Source organism: Myodes glareolus, chromosome 20 (genome assembly GCF_982192425.1).
Source record: "Myodes glareolus chromosome 20, mMyoGla1.1, whole genome shotgun sequence".
NCBI classification, from domain to species: Eukaryota; Metazoa; Chordata; class Mammalia; order Rodentia; family Cricetidae; genus Myodes; species Myodes glareolus.
In genome coordinates, this window is record NC_142045.1 from 41,387,613 (window position 1) to 41,403,566 (window position 15,954).

A 15,954-nucleotide genomic window follows, 5' to 3' on the forward strand; every position below is an offset into this window, starting at 1 on the left:
GAGACTGGGTGGCCAGGAAACAAATGAGTGGCCTCCCACGACAAATATTCTTTCCCTGAGCCTTCCCACATCCCTGCCCACCAAGTTTAGGTTATCTCTCTGTGTGTATTCCTCTCTCTCTCTCTCTCTCTCTCTCTCTCTCTCTCTCTCTCTCTCTCTCTCACACACACACACACACACACACAAACACACACAAACACACACACCAAGGATAAAACAAGCAAAAAAGGACAAACAAACAAAAACAATAAGAGATAAATACCAAAATAAAACAAAATAAAAAGCTCACAGGAAAATCACGGAGTCAATTTTGCAGTGGTCAACGACTCCTGTGCCTGGGGCCTGCCCTACAGTGTGATTGAGATACCCAATATCTCTCCATTGGAGAAAACTGATTTCCCCTTTCCCATCAGCTACCAATTACACTTATATTTCTGATTAGGGTTAGGGCACAGTACCTTCTGGACCCATCGGGACTGATACACTAACTCACAGAGTCCATGACTTCGCAGCACACACAAGTCAACCACAAGCTCAAACCAGACAAGACCCAGCATGGAGGAGTTAGTAATTTTTACATTTTAAGATGCCACTGTCACTTTGCTATAAAGAAGTCTTTTGAACTGAATGTTCTACTCCCATGTAGTGAAACATGACCCTGTTAGGGTCCCAGGTCCCAGGTCCCAATTTGGATTCCACTGGTCATAGTCACTGTAGACAAAAACACCGCCCTGGCACGCAGGAGCTGAAGAACAAGTTGTCTCAATCCTTTTTATTTCTGCTTCTCTTTGCTGCAGCAGTCTAGCCTTTGCCATAATTAACATGCATTCTCTTTCTCCGCCTGGTCTTAGTGATGTTTGAGATATACTTATCTAATGTAGGACAGTCCCAGGGTGGCATTCCCCAAAATAAAGGAACTAATTTACAGGTGACACGCTAAGGAAGTCGACAGGTGAAAATCAGGCTGAGAGCTGACTGACACCTCAAGGAAGCGTGGTGAAAACTCTGCCTGCAAAGAGTGTGAATGCGATGTCACCCACATCTTCCTGGTGTCCCAGCCCTGTCCTGACCCTTTAATTGCCACCATTGTACAGTCCCATGTAATAAATAGTGTGTGTTCACAGTACATCCCCCATATTCTAAGAATTCAGTTTATTCCTATCTCAGAGACAAACACAGGAGAGGCTGTTGCCCGGGTTTCTGTCTGGCCAGGTTCCCTCAATTGTTAGGTCCCAAGGAAATCACATAGAGGCCTACATTAGTTGTAAACTGATTGGCCCATTAGCTCAGGCTTATTATTAACTCCAATAATTCATATTAGCCCATTATTCTTGTCTATGTTAGCCACATGGCCCAGTACATTTTTCAGCGAGGCAGTCACATCTTCCTTTTTCTGTGGCTGGGCCAGGACTGCAGAGAAATGAGCTTCCTTCCCCCTGGAATTCTCCTTTTCTCATTGATCCGCCTCTATTTCATGTCTGGTTGTCCCACCTATACTTTCTGCCTGGCTACTGGCCAATCAGCATTTATTTAAAATATAATTGACAGAATATAGACAATTGTCCCATGCCAAGGGGCTATGCCTCTACCCCCAGTTCTTCCGTGAACAAGTAAAGAGATAGTCCCAGGCTAAAAAGCAGCACAATCCTAGCTTGTGGAGGAGAGGAAAAGGGCACCCAGAGGTCAGCAGTCTCCAGGAGTTCCTGGAAGATTAAAATGCCATCAGTATACACCATCACTCAGCACTCCTCCTCTGCTCATTGCAACACTCCTTTCATTCCGTCTGCCCTTCCTGAGCCTTCAGCAAGTCAATCAAGCCAAAATCACAGTGAAAAAAAATTATAAATTGGCTGAAGGCAGGAGTGGTTTAGAATAAACAATACTATGATCTATCTGAAACTCGTAGAAAGACATCTCAATGAAAAAAAATTTCCAAAGCTCCATTTAAATTTCGACAAGTGAGCACTCTGACTTCTAGGTGGAGAGGGAGCTGTGAAGATCGAATTGTTTGATCCAGTAGGTTACGTCGCAGGTAGGAGATAATAGAGAATAAATTGCCAGCAGATGTTGTTGTTGGTTCAGAGCTGAGAGTGCCAAGTCAGAGGAGGCTGCAAGGGTACCGTGGAATGTAAATGACTTTCTCTCTCTGGGTGATTTACTTTCACTGAGTTGAAACTCGCAACTGTTTGTTATGGGACATCCAATGTAGCTGAATATATACAAAAAAAAGGATTTTTTTTGTATGAAAGAGAGTTTGGTAAGTCCCATATACATGACTAAGACCCCCTAGTCAACGTGGACCAACCCCTCACAAGAGATAAGAGCCCACTCTAAGGATGTCTTCATGACTGTTCAGTGGTGTAGTCTGAAGACAGCCAAGAGGGGAGCACTTAATGCCAGGGAGTGCTGTGGATTAGGGTTATTCTGTTTTGTTATTACTGTTTTCTTCAGTATTTTCTCAGTTATATTCAAAGCTGGCCCGGCTGCAGTGCAGCTACTCTACAAGGCCACTCCTGATTGCAGGGACTGCCAGACACCATGTGTTTCTTTCCTCACAGTCTTGTCTTCCTCACTTTTTCCCAGGTAACCAGAGAGCTTTACCAGAGCCCCCAGCACTACCCCTGCTTTTATGCCTGCCTCTTGGACAGCTGAGCTGGGGCAGGAGCAAAAGATACACACACAGTGGTATTGTCTCATCTATACAAAAGAATGCCATGTCATTTTGAGGAAACTGGACACAACTAAAGATGATTGTATTAAGTGAACTAAGCCCATCATGGACAAACAGTACTTTTTTTTTCATTTTTAACTCCTAGATTTTATACAGAGTCACAAAAGCATGTGTATGTATGTATGGCATAGAAGAAGTGAAAATATCTTGGGGACAAGGAGAAGGGGAGGGATGGGAAAAAGCAAGAGATGCAAGGGGAATATTCTCAACATATACTACATGAACGTTTAGAAATGTAAATATAGAAAATTCATCCAGTCAGACTACAGTAAACTTCAATCATCACATGTACTCACTCATAAGTGATTTTTAAACATAAAGCAAAGAAAACCAGCCTACAAATCACAATCCCAGAAAACCTAGGCAACAACGAGGACCCTAAGAGAGACACATATAGATCTAATCTACATGGGAAGTAGAAAAAGACAAGATCTCCTGAGTAAACTGGGAGCATGGGGACCATGGAAGAGGGTTGAAGGGGAGGGGAGAGGCAGGGAGGGGAGCTGAGAAAAATGTATAGCTCAATAAAAACAATAAAAAACAACAAAAACTCAATCATGCTAGACGTTTAACTAAATACAACTTTTATTTTGTACCTCTAAAAATCACTTTAAAAAGGGCAAAAACAAAAACCCACAAAGGTCTCTGTGACACCAACCCCACTCGGTTGCTGCTTTTCCCCTTTTCCAGAAACTATTTCTTCATTTTTTGCTTTTTGATTTTCTTGCAATGCAGAATATTAAACAACCACCCCACAGGTGCTCTGCCACAGAGCCCTGGGAATATTTATAATGTATTATTAACATAAGGAAGTCCAGCAGCTTTCCAGTTATGGGGGAGAAGAGTCAGCATTTGTTTTATTTGTTTGATTTTAAGAGGGGTTTCTTCAATGGACTTACCCTAAATGCAGAAGAAAAATACGAGAGAGAGAGAGAGAGAGAGAGATTAAACACAATTGAAGATTTGAAATGAAGACTAACTTTGCCTGCCTTTCGGTTCACCATAACTTATTCAAATGGCTTCCAATGTAAGATTGCTCTTATATTGCTCTTAAGCCCCATCAGCAGCCCACACTTAAAGCCAGGACCCTGTGACTGCAGGCACTTGACCAACAGGCAGAGGCCAGGTCACTTCTTCCACCATTACTCAGTATCTGTGAGTAGAGGGGATTGGGACACTAATGCATACAAGTGCTTCTCGAGACATGGCTGTTTGGGGATGGAATGGAGCCAAGCATGATAGAAACGAGAAGTCAAGTTCTCAAATAACCATTGGGGTGATGGCCTCATTGTGACTAGTCTGGAATGACCTTGGCCATGTATACTTTTAGGACGTATTTCTGAGAACTTGCAAGGTTTCCCTCCCTGGAGTCTTCCACATCTCAGTCCTCTAAAAAAAAGCAAGTTCGGCTTCACACCTCCTCATCTTCTGCTCCTGATTCCCCCTGAACCACAAAGATAAGGTGGAGGCTGGTGATGCTCTACTATCCAGAAGGAGGAGAGAGCCAGAGGCCAGAAATACAAGCCCAAGGGATTTCTCTCTCTTGTCTTGCTCATTCTTCTTTTCTGGAGTCCAGGCTAGGGCATGAAGGGGCTGGTGTGATTGGAGTTCGTGTCCTAACGTCCCCCGATCTGACCCAGTTCTCTGGCAGCAACACTACTGGGTCTTAAAAATTCTATCTTTAGATCTGCAGTGCCCATGCATCAAGATGGCACAGCAGGTAAAGCACTTAACTGTTGACCTGAGTTCATTCCCACGAACCCGCACCGTGGAAAGAAAGGGCATGCCCTCCCACAAACGCAATAAAAGAATAAATAAATTTAAAACTATATATATTTTTTAATGTATTGAACTTGCGGCTGCTTTCTTTCAGGCTAAGAATATTAAGCACCTCCTCCAAGGCAGCAGAAAATTTCACGTATCATATTCATAATTCTTTACAACAATCAATCAAAACCAATCCCAAAAGGCAACCTCCACAAATTTCTGCCAATTATCAAGTTGGTCAGAATTGTAAGGTGACATAATAAATTTGATCATTTAAGGAATTTGTGACTTAAATTTCCAAAGTTGTTAATACATGGGTTAAATGGAAGAAAAAGAAATGCTGTGCCCACCCTCTTTTTAATATTTGTATAAACAGAATATTGTGAGAGAAAGTTTGATGCTGGGCAGAACACCCACCTAAGAATGCCTTATTGGCTTAGAAGGACCCTCAGCACCTGGCTTATTATTACAGAATAAGATGTTTCAATTCTTCTGTAATTGTCTCATTTCAGTTCTGCACTTTGAATCTCACATATATGGACACAATTCCAGGCTTTACCTCATAGTCAGGTGTTGTCATTAATTTACCCTTGTATTTGGAAATAGTTTTCTATCACTTGTAGTTTGCTTCCCACAATTTTCCTAAACAAGAAGAAATTGAATCCTTAAGGGCTTGTCTGTCAGAATTCTATGAACTTAAATAAATAAATAAATAAATAAATAAATAAATAAATAAATAAATAAATGGAAATAGCATCAGCCCAGTTTGTTAGCAGCTACAACCTGGGTCCTAGAAAACATCAACTTCAGGGGGGAAAAAAACCACTCTTGCCAATACAGTTTGGGCTCCCTTAATTTCATGCACTGTGACTTCAACAATTTCTCCATTTCTCATCTTATTTCTATAAAAGTAGCTTCATTTAAAAGCAGGGAAACCGCATTTCATGCTCTTCAGTTTCATTAAAGTTATACAAAAGGAGCCTACCAAAGGAACCGCTCCTAATTAAACAGTGGTAGCAGATGAAAATATTGAAATGATGAATCTGAAAAGAGGCTGGCGCTATACATTCCCCAGAAATTTTTAGCGTGACATGAAAAAGGAACTGAAAAATTAAGATCTGAATCCCTGGGTGAATGTCACACGCATCACTACAGAGAAAAAAAGGAGCGACTTATATCCGGCTGACTTGAGGTGCTGTAGGTGACGTGGCAAGACCCAGAAGACAAGGGAATTTCCGCTGATCCATCCTAGGGATGGACATACTACTCTTGTTCTCATCACTGTGACCAAACCTAGAAAGAAACAACTTAAAAGGAGAAAGAGCTTATCAGGCTGAAATTCAAAAGGTCACGGTCCATTGTGGTGGATAAAGAACTGTGTCCAGAATCAGGTGTCTGTTGGCCATATAGCATAGCCATTCATAAAGCAGGGAGCTGATAGGAAGTGGGTACAGCCGCCAGTGACTCACTTCCTCCCAAACAGCACTCCAAAAGGAATCGAGTGCCCAAATGAGGGGCCTATGTGCTTTCTGTGGGTGTATAAGCAGCAGCCTCGACAGTGGCTTGTTTAGTTAGTCAATGATCAGAGACACATTCTTGTCAACAGACTGCAGTGCCTGAGTGATGCAGATGCCGTGGACGTCTGGGAACATACCTTCATCATTATTCAGACCGAGTTATTGAGTGGGTTGGCTAATGGGCACTTGAGATAAAGTATTACCAAGAATAAGAGAGAGGGAAATTTAATTCCCCTCCAGGACCTGCAAAATAAGCTTGTTGATTGACAGAGTCTCCTCTCAAGGAGGGAGGGGAGAGAGTAATGCCATGTTTCTCAGAGGCTCAGAAATGGGGCTGCATTTTCAATGGCTCAGACCTCCACTCGGAAGGGATGCAAATAAGGGCTGGTAAAGCAAGGAGTGTTTGCCTTGATCTGGGTCACTGACCCAGGACTAATTAAAAACTTAAAAATCTATACATTTTATATGAAACCTCATGTTATCTATAGCCGTTCCCTAATTAATCAATCACTTTCCCTTACTTGTATCATCTACTGATTATTCAAAATAAAATGTGCTCTTCAACCCCAATCCCCCTAGTTAGCACTTCATGCAGTATAAGAAATTTTAAATTTTGATGTTTTTTTGTCCTTTTAACTCTTTGTTTCTGTGTGTGTGTGTGTCTGTGTATTTGTGTATAAGATTTATATGTGAGAGAGGCTGTATTTTCCTTATGTGTATGTGCGTGGAAGCCAGAGATCAACATCATATGTCACTCATGATGTTCACCATTCACCTTGTTTTTCATTTGCCCCAGGGAGCTGCTAGTCTGCCGCTTGCCAGCACTGGGCTTACACACATGCCCTCCAAAGCGACTCTTTTAAAACATGGATTCTAGAGGTCCTAATGCAGCCCCTCGCACTTTCGTGACAGACTTCCGACTGAGCCTTCTCCCCAGTCCTATTGTTTTAACTCCTTTGAAAGTTGAGCTCTCTAAAATCATAAAAGATGTTATTTTCTTATGCCCATATTTAAAATGACTTGAATGTTGTATCTCTTTGCATGTGTTTTGTAGGACATGAGCGTTCTTGCACAAGGAGCAAGGAATGTTTCCTTTAAAACTTTTATAAACATGTGTGTTCATGTGTCTATAAATCTACAGATTGAGATATACCACTCTCTCTCTCTCTCTCTCTCTCTCTCCCCCCTCCCTCGTGTGTGTGTGTGTGTCTGTGTGTGTGAGTCTGTGTGTGTGTGTGTGTGCATGTGCATGTGTGTGTGTCTATGTGTGTAAATAATGACAACTTTGACATCTGGCAGTAATGTACTACTCCAATAAAAATCAAGATTTGAAAGCAATTTCTATGGGGAAGGATGTTTGTTGTTGTGTAAGTGACAGTACTACCTGTGAGTAAGCAATGTCTAGACTATGACTTGAACATGGCACTATATGCAAACAAAGGAAGAATAAATGTGGGTAATCTTACTGGAATCAAACGACGTGCTTTTGTACTACTTTTCTACTCTCTTCAGAAACAGCTTTCAAGTAAATAGTTCCCACATAGTACAAGTTTAGGAACCTTTGCTGCATACTTCTCATGTTGCTGGGACAAAAGACAAAATACCTGGCAACAGTATTTCCTGCTAGTCAGGAAGGAAGGGTTTACTGCGGCCCACAGGTCCAGTGTTCCATCCGTCATAAAGAAGACATGGCAACAGGTACACGAGGCAGCTGTTCACACATGACATCTGTACTCAGGCGAGAGAGAAAGGGGGAGGGGAGAATGCTGATATTCCCCTAGTTTTATCCTTTCTTTGTACCCTTTCTTTCTGGGACCCCACCCCATGAAACTATGCCAGTCACATTCAGTGATTCAGTGTGAGTCTTCCCACCTCCTCAGCTCATCTGATCTAGATCGTTTCTCAGAGGTATGCCCAGGGGCTCATTTCCTAGGTGACGCTAAAACCTATCCAGTGGACCATCAGTATTGTAGAAACTAAGCAAGTCGTCCAAACATCATCATTTATATGGATGATTATCTAAAAGGAGAGTTTTGACAATGAAAAGAAACAACCGACCTGAGGATTAGGATAGGGGGCTTCAGAGGGTCGCTCTAGTTTGTACACAAGGAGGGACCCAATAAGATCCAAACACTGGCAGACTGGTTTTGGATCCAAGAGCTTTAAACACAAGTTATTCTTAGTAGTTATTTCCTTTCTCAAATAACCAAAAAGAATTGAGGGAATAGGATGCTCAAAAGGCATTTTGTGTGCAAGTAGCCCAATGCAGGTCACACAGCCACATGCAAACAGCTAATTAACCAAGACTAGTGTCTTGCTGGGAGAATGGATTCTAAAGTCAGCAAGTAATGTGAAAATTGAGTAGCGTCAGACTGTACTTTAAAAGCCTCACAAGGACCAATGCCACAAGAAACTCCAGGGGGCCCATTCCAGCTGGGGGAACAACATCTCTCTCCCTCTCCCTCTACATTTGGAAGCTCTGCAGTTGGGTTCTGGTGAGCTTAAATGAGTACAGTGTGCTGTGTCATTGAGGCCTTTCAAATACAACAAAATCGGTGCTCGGGAAGCATGGAGAAAAAAATGACAAAGAAAACTGAGATGAAAATAAGTAGTTGAGAGAGAGAGAGAGAGAGAGAGAGAGAGAGTAGAGGAACTGTATTTGAAGTGATCCATGAAGGATGGCGTCATAATGGTGGTGATGGGTATAGGACAGGCTTGAGACACATCAATCTGAAGTGACAATAAGAGAACAGGCACCAAGATTCTGAAAATGTCTATGCCTTGGGTATCAGATCCACAGAAGGATGTCGTTAAAGGCATCTCAGATGTCAGCTCGATGGGTCGGATCCTCATTCTCAAATCAGTGCTTGGTAGCCTTCCTTGGGAGTCAGAGTAAAATACTCCACCCAGCATGAGGGCACAGCTTGGCAAGAGGCAATGGCTTCAGCTGAGAAACTGTTCCTCAGGCCAGGGCATGGATTTCATGTTGGGATGTGGACTTTTGATGCTCATGCATGTCCTTTGGACTTGGGAATTGCAGGGTAGGGAGTTCAGCGAGGCAAGAGGCAGTGGTGAAATTATTGTCTGTGTGCAATCATTTATAATTTTAAAAGTTATGTCCTTGCCCATACTTTATCTGTTCAGTGTCCAGACTAAGAGTTATCTGCTGATGGTGGCCTACGAGCACAGGGGTACTGGAAGCAGTTCCAGCCTCAGACATAGGCCATACACAGTTGTTGCTAGCATGCCACAGGTTTTGCAAACTGGTACATGTTTTAACAGTTTTTTTCACAAAAATTTTTCTGCTCAGGGAAAAAAAAAAAAAACGTTGAGACTCGAGACCTGAATAACATTCAGGAGAAACTCCAACTGTTTAAAGATTAGTGGCATGGGAGTGGAAAAGAAAACTTGACTTTTAACATCAAGTGAAGTACTAAAATTATCAAAAGTAGTTGTCACCTATAATTGTCAATGTTTAATACCTAACAACCAAGCATCCTAAGACACTGCCCCATAAAGTTTGAATAATGGAAGAAACTGCTGAAGTCAACATTGCCAAAGCATGTTCTACATGCAAGACAATATGTTGCCGTATAATGTGTGTTTTCAATGCCAGTTCACCTGACCTCAAATCTGAACTCTGATGTGTTTTTGCCACCTAATTCAACACAAAATCCTGAGCATCTCCAAGTGTCAGGTCTCTTGGAAAAGAAGAAGTATGCTTTCATCAATACCTCTTTCAATAGGCGCACATGTGAAGATCTCCGAGTCATTTAAATCAACCCAAATCTGAACACTAGGAAACCCTACAACCATTGTGAAACCTGTACAAAGAATGCACCACCTGCACAAAGGAAAATTATATGAAAACCAATGGTTTTAAGAACAAACACTCAGATGTAGTCATGGAAACATCTTTATAGTCAACTAATTTCTCAGTCTCCTCTATGATGCTTCCTTCCCAGCGATGCCTACTTCCTGTCTTCAGCCAGTTTCCCACATCCGTAAGCAGACACATGATCCCCTACCAAGTCTTCTCAGATTACACCTCTTGCTGAACCAAAGCCATTTCAGCACAATGCCGTGTCCATATCCTGCTCACACTGTTGATGTTGCTTCCCTTTTCTGTATGCAGTAGCCCCTCACCAGCCTGTCTTGCATTGGCCCAGTAACCCCTCAAGATTTTATTTTCCTTTCTGTCACATCATTTTTATGACTCCCAGAGACACCTTCTCTATAATAGCACTGTTCGGATCAAAGAGAATGTGCAACCAGCCTGTAATAGGTGCTGGACAAATGGTAAGGATTAGGGTCAAATTCCAAATCTTGATAACCATGACAAACCTACTTACAAAGGTCACACTCCTTCCTTTGACTCTGGTTTCTTTGCTCATAAGTTACACAAAACTACTTTGGAGAACTGTTGTGGGGATTAAGTAATAAGATATAGGATATATGCACACTATACCCTCATTATGAGAGACTTTAACATCACTCAATAACTTTTATTTTTAGACCATAGAAAAGAAAGCTGGTAGAATTCTAGAAGGTGTAAACACAAAATAAAAACTAGTGGTAATATAGGCTTTGAAAGCAAATTGAGATAAAGCCACAACTCTCTCCGCTCTGTAACATTAGACATGTTATTCAACTTCTCTGTGGTTCAAAATTCTCATCTATAAAAGATAAATAGACAGTATCTACCTCACATCAGTGAGGAACAAACATTAAAATAAAAAATACATTAAAATATGCACATCGTAAGGCCCAGAACACTTATCAAGTGCTCAGTAAATGCCAGACATGATTAATTTGCTGAGACCCCTTTAGACCCCAGATGGTAGCAAAGCCAATCAGCATTGGGAATGTTCCCTAGAGAGAAAACGTCACCTGTGCTCTTCACAATTGCTGTTGATAAAATCATTGATGGTTTTGATATTTGGGGTTCATCTAATTTCAAAGCATGGGCCCCATTCATTCCTGTGTAAAGTTCCTAGGGAAAAATCAACAAAGCCCCACAAATGCAGATGGTTTAAAACAACAAATTTTTATTCTCAAAATTCTGGAGGTACAACATCCAAAATCAAGAGGTCAGCAAGGACACAATCACTCTCGAGTACCTGGGGAAGACTGGGTTAGTGTTGACTTTGCGTTTCTTGGTTTACAAGAGTCTTTTCCTGTCTCCGCCTCTGACTTCCCAAGGCATTTTCTCCATGTCTTTACATGATTGTTATCTTCCCACGTACCCTTGATTGAGCCTTCTCTCTTAATGACACCACCAGCCATTGAATCATATCTAACCATAATGACGCAGGACTCTGTTTTCAAATGAGATCATATTTTGGGTGCTGGGGGAGGACATAATTCCAACTACAACCCTCCGGTACTAGGGCATAAATCTTATCATTTTCCATGGGAACTGCTCTAGCAACCATAGTGTCCACTCATCATGGTCAACTGGATTGGAAATCACCGAGCAACCAATCTTTGGGTGTGTCTGCGATGGAGTTTGAAACATGGGCAGCATCAATCCATGGGTTGAAGTCCTAGGCTGAGTAAAAGGGAGAAATTGAGCTGAGCACCAGCGTTCCTTGCTGTGTGTGTTCCATGTGCAATTACAGTGTAAGCAGCTGCCTCAAGGCTACCCCCACACCTTCCCTTCTTCAGGGTAGACAATAGCCCTTCTTAAACCATGAAATAGAGCAAACCCTTCTTTAAATAGTTCTTGTCAGCTCTACAATCACAACAAGGAAAGGAACTAATAAAATTACCTTTCCATGAAAGCACCTATGTGCCCCGTGGAACTGAGAACTAGCCCTTCTCCGGGAACAGGCATAAAGAGGCTCAGGCTTTGGAACCCTACTCTGCTCACCCAAAGCTGCTTTTTTTTCTGTTAAAAAAATGAAAAAATAGATTTAAAAATTCCAGCAGAAGAAGATCAAGTGTTGATGGAAAGATGACCTAAAGTGTGTGTGTGTGTGTGTGTGTGTGTGTGTGTGTGTGTGTGTGTGTGATATGCGCTCATTATTCACTCAAACACCTGTGCCCATATGCACATTCTATATGCCTCTGTGTCCTGGGAAACAAATGGAAATGGCCTGAAATCAAGCAAAACAGATGGCTGAGTAGGCCTTGTGAATCTCATCTATTACACGAAGCTTAGAAGTCATTGCTTCTCACGAAAGAGTTGTAAGTTCCTTTCTAAATTTACAGACTGCCCTGAAGACCTCCAGGAAGCTTAAAATATTCATTTTGGGGATCACTGAAGGTTAAAACTCTGAAGAAGTCTCAAAATCCAAATGAAACAGTACAAAAGCTGAAGTCCAGGACTCTCCCTAACAAACCCGAAGCTTGCTGGTTTCCTAATGTCACTCGAAGCTGATGTGCTGTACACTGCGCTCTGGGTATGTCTCTGAATAAGTGTGAAAATGTTGAAAAAGATTCGGTACTTACTAGCACGCACTACCCTTAAAGGAAAGTTTCGGTAGGCAAAACGGTGGCTCCTTTGTAAGCTTTCCTTGTGTGTAAATGCAAACAATTGTTATTCTTGGCACAGAAAACTGTCCTGTGTGTGTTGGGCAGAGCTGTGGTACACAGTCACAGTGGCAGGACCAGCCTCATCAAGCCTCCCTCACCTCCTCCCATCCAGCCCCATATCCTACACACAAACACCAGCGAACTTTTCCTGGCAAGCTCTTTTGCAAGGGCTTCCAACAGACAAGATAGGACTTTTCGAAGCTTACCCCTAAGCCTTGCCCACTCAGCCAGATACTTCATTCCCGAGATATTATTGGATGGGGGTTGGAATCCCTATCCACCCTTGATGGTCCAGCTTGTCCCCGCTCCTGAAGGTTCTCAAGAACACTAGCAGCATCCCAAACCGTGCCCGTCACTCACAAAGATGTTTCTAGTCTGTAAATACCTGTGGGATTTACTATTTTCATACTAATATTCAATTGTTCCTCCAAGAATAGTTTTACCTACCCAGGGCATATGCAAAGCCTGTGTTCCTGGTGATGTGAGCATCCCCAGATGCTAGCACTGCATCATAGACCACAGGAAATAAGGACAAGACCGGATTTCCCCCTCAAGTGTCATCCCCTGAAGGAAAATGAGAGACTCAAGTGCCTGCAAAAGGAAGATGGTTATAGAAATGAAGATACAAACAACAAATCATCACGGGAGACAGGTAACTTACTAAAGGTGGTTTTTGGAATCACCCATAGAAAGGGTAGAATTGTCTATTGTTGCTATAAGAAATCTTTCAACGAAAGCAACTTGGGAAAGGAAGGAAGTAATTCTTTGGCTCATAGTTCGATAGTACCATCCACCACAGTGGGGAAGGCATAGTCATAGGAACTAGAGGCAGCTGGCCACAGTGTGCCACAGTCAGGAAGAAGGAGGGGTTAATTTAGAGCTCTGCCCTGCTTCTCTCTTTACTATTTAGTCAAGAATCTCACTGGTTGCCTCATCAGTCTTACTATGAGGGTAAGTGCCCAGTCTTATGGTAGCTTTTTATTCCATAGTCCATTGATGTCCCTGGGCTGTCTGCTCTTTTGGGATGCAGATGAGGAGTGGACCTAGGGAGAGAGAGGTGGGGGGAGGAAGGGGAAACTGTGGTTGGGATGTAATGGATAAAAAAGGAATAAAAGGGGGGAAAAAAGAATCTCAGACCATGGTATGGTGCTAGCAATACGGAGGCCGGATCTTCTTTCCTCAGTTTACTGTTCTAGGATCAACTTTACAGGTACACCAGAGGTTTTTCTCCTACTTCATTCCAAATTTAGTCAAGTTCACATTAACTATCAGAAAAAAAATTAGAATTTCAATAGGCAGAGTTTCACATGTCGACATACATCTAAAGTAGTAGAACTCTGGAAGCTGAGGCACTGTGAGTGTGAGACAAAATGGCCTTCACAGAAATTCCTTGTTCCCAAGCTCTAAGGAAAGAAAAGAAGGGAGGGAAGGAGGGAGAGAAAGATAAATGTCTTTCAGCCTTCAGAAATCTTTTGGAGAAGCAGTGACCAAGCTGAGCCCCTGACCTATGGGTGAACACTGCTTTCTTAATGGGCACCAAGCCCTGAGCAGTAGCAAGCAGAGGAGGGTGACGGTGGTGCTCTTTAGGACGGTCACTGTTGTAAGGAACGCCCAGCCCAGCAAGGGCTGTACAGAGAGCTGCACTAACCCTAATCCCCTACACTCTGTACTTGGTGAATTAGAAGGGAACCAAGAGGAGATTTCAGTTTTGGTTGGTAACATTGAGCGGGAACTATGCTGTGCCTTAAATCCTGCGTTGGTGAAAATCAAAGGTTACATTAACCCAAGAGCTCGCATGGCTATTCCACAAAGCCACAGATCACCTGGAAGAGGCTGGACTTTCCATCAAATGTTAATGAATCTCACCTGAATTTTTCTCTTTTATTTGAAAAAAAAAAAAACTTTAAAATTTTTAAAGTAAGATTTCAGTTGTCTGCATCTGCCAGAAAGTCAGATCAGCCATGGCTAAGCAGGTCCGACTGCTTCAGCTCACACAAAGCGTAAGAACTGATTTCTCACCCTGTATGACAGTGGCTTATTTCTAGAAGGCTTTGATATATGCAGCTGAAATTCCTTCCCCACAAAGACAAGCATGTTGTCTTCATATGTCATCTTCCGTTACGATATTCACCATGTTCAGGTGAAGAAAGAGAGAGGAAGAAAGAGAAAAGGATTAAAAATGTCTGATTTTCATGCATCATTTTTAATCTCATAAAGAAGAGCTGGAGTAAGTGCTTGGGTTTATGGTAAGCACTCAGATTTTTCACAGACATATTTATATTTATAAAAAGTGCTATGATTAATCCTTCCCACTTTTCATTTCAGAGGAAGCACCTACAAAACCCCACACCTTCCTGAGGAGCCTATGACTGTTAATGGTTGCTGATAAAGGGATGTCATTTCCTCAGTATAGCCACTGGGAGATCATGTGAAATAAAAAAGGGGTTCAGGGAGTGAGTGTAATCACGAAGTATGTATAAAACTGAGAAATTCTCTTATCAAATGGAAAGAAATCGTAAATGGGTCATGATGTGCATTTTCTGACGTGTCAGCAGTATTGGCTGGTGGGTCTTGCTCTCTATTTGGCTTAGTCTCTTGCCAAGTGTGTATCCAGGAGACTCGGGGCCCCTCCAATGCTTGCAGCCCTGCTGAACGTTGCTATATGCGACCCAAATCCTTACTTACTATTGTTGCTTTTCAGACAATAAGCCCTACGGATGCCTAGTCACCAAGGCACGCACTCTAATTGCCGAGATATAAGCTGGAGTTGATCTGCACGTCCTTTCTTCTTTTTTCAATGCTTTAGCCACATTTTCTTTCAGCTGCCAAGGAACAGATGTTGAGTTCCTAATAAGAAAAAAAAAAGCGTGAATCCCACAGGAATATGGTACCTCTTGCCTCTAAAAGCAATATGAGAACAAAGTTTCTAATATTTGACTAAATTCTGTCCAGGAAATGAAATCCTGTCTGTACACTTGCCAATGTTTTAGTCTAAAATAAACTAACACGACCCATTGCAGTATCCATACTCCCGGTTGCAATGATGAACTGTGCTCCATCCCAGCCCCTGGGTCTCTCCTGTGATTACTTTGCCAAGCTTTAAGCCCGAGCTTACTACTACCGATACATAGAGCAGGGAGGCCCAGAAAAGCACATAACCACCCCTAAATCATAAGATGAATTCTCGGCTCATGCAATGCCATAGAAAAATAAAGTTTAAAATGCAATCAGGTGCTTTGATAGAAAACCTCAGTTCTTTGATTACTTCTGCAGAGGAATATGCATTAATGTCAAATCATCACTTGATGTAAAAGCCCAGGTTTTTTGATAAAAAAAATAGCTTTTAAAGAACATTAAAATCAGATAGACAAGCAGTTAAATGCCTTTGTGCTTTGTAACTCT

At 42.1% G+C, this 15,954-nt stretch overlaps 1 long non-coding RNA gene across 1 annotated transcript in view; it reads right to left on the minus strand.

The window, feature by feature from the left end:
• Positions 1–14,523: 14,523 nt before the first annotated feature.
• Positions 14,524–15,954, minus strand: part of LOC125394012 (uncharacterized) — a 42,602-nt gene continuing 41,171 nt past the window's right edge. The window contains exon 3 of the long non-coding RNA XR_007230051.3: positions 14,524–15,399. This is a non-coding gene — a long non-coding RNA (uncharacterized LOC125394012). The remainder of the gene's footprint in view (positions 15,400–15,954) is intronic.